This window comes from Hypanus sabinus, chromosome 21 (genome assembly GCF_030144855.1).
Source record: "Hypanus sabinus isolate sHypSab1 chromosome 21, sHypSab1.hap1, whole genome shotgun sequence".
NCBI lineage: Eukaryota > Metazoa > Chordata > Chondrichthyes > Myliobatiformes > Dasyatidae > Hypanus > Hypanus sabinus.
The window spans coordinates 23,614,605-23,622,130 of NC_082726.1; the positions used below are offsets into that span (position 1 = coordinate 23,614,605).

Here is a 7,526-nt window from a genome sequence, read left to right on the forward strand (position 1 = left end):
GAGTAAAGCAGTCTTCATCCACCAATACTGTGTGAATCATACAAGAGAATAAAATAAGACTAAACTAGAGAACCTGGCTCAGTTCACCATGGAATAAAGAAGCTTGAAAGAAGATCCATAGAGCTGTAGAAGATCTTGACCTGTTTAGGTAGGAGATTCCATAGAGCTGTAGAAGATATGACCTGTTTAGGTAGGAGATTCCATAGAGCTGTAGAAGATCTTGACCTGTTTAGGTAGGAGATTCCATAGAGCTGTAGAAGATCTTGACCTGTTTAGGTAGGAGATTCCATAGAGCTGTGGAAGATCTTGATATGTTTAGGTAGGAGATTCCAAAGAGCAGTAGCAGATCTTGACTTATTTAGCTAGGTAGGGTAGATAGAAACTGTAACTTTGAGAAGATAATTTTAGGACCCAAAGGCAAAGATTAAAATTCTAGTGAAGGAAGATGTGAGAAAAATGTTTATACTGGGATAGTGTAAGATACTAAAAACAGAAGAAATCAGCATCTTCAAAGGGGTATTGGATAGGCTGTTGAGAGAATTCAGGGAAAAAGTTAAGTGAGTGGTGAATGGGACTATCCGGCTCGCTTTACCAGAAGAAACATTGATGATGTGACGGATGAATGGCATCTTCTGGGCCATTATAATAATATTATCAATTTTCTTACTTGCAAAATAATTCTCTGCATCAAATGGCCGATCAGTCCTGATGATTCACAATTACTGAGAGGTAGGAAATACCTTGTTTCATCATTATCCCCTGTGCTCATGAGGATTCCTTACCATACATAAAGGAATCATTCAGTCCAAACAAACAGATTCTACAAAGTCTAAAGCAACACACAAAATGCTAGAGGAACTCAGCAGGTCAGGTAGCATCTATGGAGGGAGATGGATAATTGACACTTCAAGTCCAGACATTCATACCCTCTTTCATTAAAGTTACTTCTGCACCTGGTATGGAGGCTCCAATACACAGGATTGGAAGAGGCTGCAGAGTTCTATAGACTCAGCCAGCTTCATCATGGGAGCAACCCTCCCCAGCATCAGGGACATTTTCAATATGGTGGTGTCTCAATAAATCAGCATCCATCATGTAGCACCCTCAACATTCAGGACGTCCTTGTTACTACCATCACAGAGGGGCAACAGGGGTCTGAAGACTCAACTTCAACAGTTTAGGAACAGGTTCTTCCCCTCCACCATTTGATTTCTTTTTTTTTAAATATAAGATAGAACTTCAAATAATTGGATAACATCAAGGTTTTTTTTTAATATAAAAAGGTTGCAGTCATGTTACCAGTAATTACTAAACTAAAAAATATACAGAGAAAATAGTCTTCAAATACAATTTTTGCAAGCGATTGTTAATTTAATGTTGAAACAAAAAACTTACATTAAAACAAGAAATGGGGTAGTTGGGTTTAGTTAAGGGGGACTGGATTTAAAAAGAATTTCAGAATAATTTCTTAAAATTTAACATTTTAACTATTTTCTATGAGGCAGAACTGTAATATACAAATTTTACAAACAAGTGGAAGCAGGTTGGTTGTGGCTTTTGCAGGTGGGCAACATGACACGGAGAGCAGAGGGAGCTGCATAAACAATTAAAGAGGGCCCATTCCAGAAACTTCAGATGTTAGCCTTGCATTAATGAGGTACTGTGCAAGGCTTATATTGGCAGGGGATCCCGTAATAGTTATCTGATGTTCTGTTGAGCCTTCTGCTGCATTAGCTATTTTAATCTGCGCCCCAGACATCTGCCTTATCTCATTAATTTTGCTTCCTTGTCTGCCGATTATACACCCAATCAGACCATTGGGAATGACGAGTTCATGAGTACTGGCTGGGGAATTGGCATTCAAACCAGGGAAACCAGGGGTGGTCTGCCCAAGGGGAGTAAAAAGGTATGCTGCATAGCCAACTGATGAAGCTTGGTCAACTGCCCAAGTTCCTGAATCTTCTTTAAAGTTTTTAAATTCCATTTTTTCTTTCAAGGACTCTGGTGTCCATGCAGATTCCTTCAGCTGGGAGGATGAGTGAGCAAGCTGCGGACTTCGCCACAATGTTGACGCCAACGCCGCTTTATAGTCAGCTGACGAGAGGCACACATCCTCCAGCATCACCACACAAATTTGTTTCACACATTGGATAACTGCTTCTTGCATCCCAGAGATCGTCGCAGCTCGTTCAGTGGAATTAGGCAGCATGTCCCCTGCCACCTGGATTTGAGCGCCTGTTGACTCACGAATTTCTTTGATTTTGGAGCCTCCTTTTCCAATCAGAGACTCACACTGGCTAGCAGGTACGACGAGTCGCAGGGTCACAGGTAGCTTACTGGTTGCTGTGCTATTCCTCATTGAATTATCAATGTCCTCCTCAAACTTAAAGGCAACCATTGCAAATGCCTTGAATATTGCATCAGTTGGGCCTGTGATGGTGACAATTCTCTCAGGACAATTTCCTTCAGAGATATTAATGCGTGCACCACTCTCTTCACGCATCTTTTTCACAGTTTCACCTTTCTTTCCAATGATGCTTCCAACTTCCTTTCCATGCATGAGCAGTCGGATGGTAAGGGTAACATTCAGTCCACCTTCACTCATCTTTGGGTCCATTGTGGTGGTAGTATCGGTGTTTCTGGATTCTTTGGGAACAGTGTAATCAAGTGGAGATGCACCAGTTCCGGGAGTCCAGGGCAGAGTAGATCAGCATCCGTTCAGAGAGGCAGGCCCCGCAGGGAAAACGGTTGAAAGGGGGCAAAGATGGTTGCAAGAAACAGGCGGCCTGCCCTGTAGCCGATTGAAGGGGGAGGGGGAAATATTGGAGTAGATTGGTAGGAACAATAGTCCGCGTCCCTTTGACAACGAGACGGGGTACGGTAAAATCGAGGGAGGCCTAAGGAAAGGTAAAAGGGAGGGAAGGGTAAAGGAGGGGGCAAAGGGGTTTGAGGGGTGAATAGGAAAGGTTCTGATGGGGAGAACCGCTGTCACCACCTGCCTACAGTCCACAATCCACATACACTCACCATTTGATTTCTGAATGGACAATGAACCCCACCTCACTAATCCTCACCATTTACTTATCTTAATTTTTTTTGTAACCTTTAGTGTTTTTTATGTCTTGAATTGAAATGCTGTCAAATAAACACCATATTTCATGAAATACTGCATGCCAGTGATAATAAACCTGATTTTGATTCTGGTTCTGATTTTGACCCCTGAAAAATCAACAATAGCAATGCAAATGCCATTCTCACTACTAGTGTAGTCTGAAAGGGTTTGATTTTGGGACTTAATGCTGCAGCACATCAGCCCCTATAATAGTTATAACATACTGTGTTGAATCCAGAGTGATCCACTCTTGGGAGCAAAATGGAACAATATTTTATGCTGGTCAGTGACACTGGTAAACCAAATGGTGCAGTATTAAAACCCAGAGATCTGTTCAGGCTAGATGTTCAAAACTAGTGGTGAAAGTAATGGAGATGAAGTGGTCTACCCTTGCCCAACTTTGTGAGTCATGAAAGCATTTGATGGAGTCCCATCATTGCATGCCAACAGTCTGAAGATAGAATCGATGAAGATGTTTGCCCATTCCATTGGAACAATTCAGTTTATGAACTGCTATGGACCAAGTGCTGGTGAATAGGATTAGTGAAGTAAGCTGGTTGACCAAAGTAGATGAAAGAGTTTGTTTTTGTGCTATAGGACTATGACTGCATTACTTCTTGCAATTATTTTGGAATACCTTTGTTGTCATCAGATCATTCTCTACTTTCCTCAAGTGGGACAAAGCTATCTGACATTGAGAAAATCAAAGGCAGAAGGAGCTTCCACAGAATTAGAAAGTCAAACAGATGTTATGCATTGGTAATGTCTTCTAAATGCCTCCTATTCCAGATTTGTACCAGATACTTCACAATAACCTGATATAATTCCAGTTCCTTAGCAAAGGAGTATATGTGTGATTGTTTATGTGTGTGTATTTGCATAGTACTGTATTTGTCAACGTGGAGTGGAGAGCAAATTTGTACATCTGGCAGGAGCAAAGGATGTTGAGAATGGTAGGGTGAGCACCGCGGGAGGGGTGTGAGACAAGTGGGAGAGAAGGAATGTCAGAGGCAGGGGCTGGCATGGGTGCAGACACACCCAACCCTGAAACTCCAAGCAAGACCACTTGATTCCAAACAACTGGTTTATTAATCATTATAGAATGTCTCCCTGGTGCGGCCTGCTCCCTCCCCTCTCCGTTCCTCTTTTCCCAACTGTGACTCCCCTCTCACTGCCCTATTCCACTCTCAGTCCACAATAAAGTCCCATATCAGAGTCATATTTATCATCAGTCACAGACAGTGCGTATAAAAAGTATTCAGCCCTATTGGAAGCTTCATGTTTTCTTGCTTTCCCACAATGCATCACAATGGATTTAATTTGGCTTTTTTGACACTGATTGACAGAAAAAACTCTTGCATGTTAAAGTGAAAACAAGTTTCTACAAATTGGTCTAAACTTATTACAATGATTAACACAAAATAATTGATTGCATAAGTATTCACCCCCTTCAAGTTAGCATTTAGTAGGTGCGCCTTTGGTAGCAATTACAGTCCTGAGTCTGTTTGGATAGGCCTTTATTAGCTTTGCAAATCTGGACACTGCATATTTCGCCATTCTTCTTTACAAATCTGCTCAAGCTTTGTCAGATTGCATGGGGATTGTGATTAAACAGCCCTTTTCGCCACAAATTCTCAATTGGATTGAGGTCTGGGCTCTGACTTAGACACTCCAGGACATTTGCTTTGTTGTTTTTAAGCCATTCCTGTGTAGCTTTGGTTTTATGCTTGGTGTCATTGTCTTGCTGAAAAACAAATCTTCTCCCAGACTGCATCAGGTTTTCCTCTAGGATTTCCCTGTATTTTGCCGCATTCATTTTATCCTCGACCTTCACAAGCCTTCCAGGGCCTGCCACAGCCTGATGCAGCCACCACCATGCTTCACAGGAGGGATGGTGTGTTTTTGATCATGTGTGGTGTTTGGCTTATGCCAAACATAGTGTTTAGTCTGATGGCCAAAAAGCTCAATTTTGGTTTCATCAGACCATAGAACCTTCTTCCAGCTGACTTCAGAGTCTCTCATATGCCTTCTGGCAAACTCTAGCTGAAATTTCATGTGAGTTTTGTTCAACAGTGGTTTTCTCTTTGCCAATCTCCCATTAATTTACAACTGGTGAAGTGCCTGGGCAACAGTGTTTGTATGCACAGTCTCTCCCATCTCAACCACTGAAGCTTGTTATGCTTCAGAGTTGTGATAGGTCTCTTGGTGGCCTCCCTCACTTGTCCCCTTCTTGCACAGTGGCTCGTTTTTTGAGGGCAGCCTACTCTTGGCAAGTTTACAGCTGTGCCATATTCTTTCCATTTCGTGATGATTGACTTAACTGTACTCCAAGGGATATTCAGTGACCATATAACCATATAACAATCACAGCAAGGAAACAGGCCATCTCGGCCCTCCTAGTCCGTGCCGAACTCTTAATCTCACCTAGTCCCATCTACCCGCACACAGCCCATAACCCTCCACTCCTTTCCTGTCCATATACCTATCCAATTTTACCTTAAATGACACAACTGAACTGGCCTCTACTACTTCTACAGGAAGCTCATTCCACACAGCTATCACTCTCTGAGTAAAGAAATACCCCCTCGTGTTTCCCTTAAACTTCTGCCCCCTAACTCTCAAATCATGTCCTCTCGTTTGAATCTCTCCTACTCTCAATGGAAACAGCCTATTCACGTCAACTCTGTCTATCCCTCTCAAAAATTTAAATACCTCGATCAAATCCCCCCTCAACCTTCTACGCTCCAATGAATAGAGACCTAACTTGTTCAACCTTTCTCTGTAACTTAAGTGCTGAAACCCAGGTAACATCCTAGTAAATCATCTCTGCACTCTCTCTAATTTATTGATATCTTTCCTATAATTCGGTGACCAGAACGGTACACAATATTCCAAATTTGGCCTTACCAATGCCTTGTACAATTTTAACATTACATCCCAACTTCTGTACTCAATGCTCTGATTTATAAAGGCCAGCGTTCCAAAAGCCTTCTTCACCACCCTATCTACATGAGACTCCACCTTCAGGGAACTATGCACTGTTATTCCTAGATCTCTCTGTTCCACTGCATTCCTCAATGCCCTACCATTTACCCTGTATGTTCTATTTGGATTATTCCTGCCAAAATGTAGAACCTCACACTTCTCAGCATTAAACTCCATCTGCCAACATTCAGCCCATTCTTCTGACCGGCATAAATCTCCCTGCAAACTTTGAAAACCCATCTCATTATCCACAACACCTCCTACCTTAGTATCATCAGCATACTTACTAATCCAATTTACCACCCCGTCATCCAGATCATTTATGTATATTATGAACAACATTGGGCCCAAAACAGATCCCTGAGGCACCCCGCTAGTCACCGGCCTCCATCCCGATAAACAACTGTCCACCACTACTCTCTGGAATCTCCCATCTAGCCACTGTTGAATCCATTTTATTACTCCAGCATTAATACCTAACGACTGAACCTTCTTAACTAACTTTCCATGTGGAACTTTGTCAAAGGCCTTGCTGAAGTCCATATAGACTACATCCACTGCCTTACCCTCGTCAACATTCCTCGTAACTTCTTCAAAAAATTCAATAAGGTTTGTCAAACATGACCTTCCATGCACAAATCCATGCTGACTACTCCTAATCAGATCCTGCCTATCCAGATAATTATAAATACTATCTCTAAGAATACTTTCCATTAATTTACCCACCACTGATGTCAAACTGACAGGTCTATAATTGCTAGGCTTACTTCTAGAACCCTTTTTAAACAATGGAACCACATGAGCAATACGCCAATCCTCCGGCACAATCCCCGTTTCTAATGACATCTGAAAGATCTCCGTCAGAGCTCCTGCTATCTCTACACAAACTTCCCTCAAGGTCCTGGGAAATATCCTGTCAGGACCCAGAGATTTATCCACTTTTAAATTTCTTAAAAGTGCCAGTACTTCCACCTCTTTAATTGTCTTAGGTTCCATAACTTCCTTACTTGTTTCCTACACCTTACACAATTCAATATCCTTCTCCTTAGTGAATACCGAAGAGAAGAAATCATTCAAAATCTCTCCCATCTCCCTCGGCTCCACGCATAGCTGGCCACCCTGATTCTCTAAGGGACCAATTTTATCTCTCACTATTCTCTTGCTTTTAATATAACTGTAGAAACCTTTCGGATTTACTTTTACCTTATTTGCCAAACCAACCTCGTATCTTCTTTTAGCTTTTCTAATCTCTTTCTTAAGATTCCTTTTACATTCTTTATATACCTCGAGCAATTCCTTTACTCCATGCTGCCTATATCTATTGTAGACATCCCTCTTTTTCCGAACCAAGTTTCTAATATCCCTTGAAAACCATGGTGCTTTCAAACCTTTAACCTTTCCTTTCAACCTAACAGGAACATAAAGATTC

At 41.7% G+C, this 7,526-nt stretch overlaps 1 pseudogene; it reads right to left on the bottom strand.

Annotated features, from left to right (window-relative positions):
* Positions 1-1,436: 1,436 nt before the first annotated feature.
* On the bottom strand, positions 1,437-2,972 carry LOC132379210 (poly(rC)-binding protein 3-like; annotated as a pseudogene).
* Between the last annotated feature and the right edge of the window lie 4,554 nt (positions 2,973-7,526).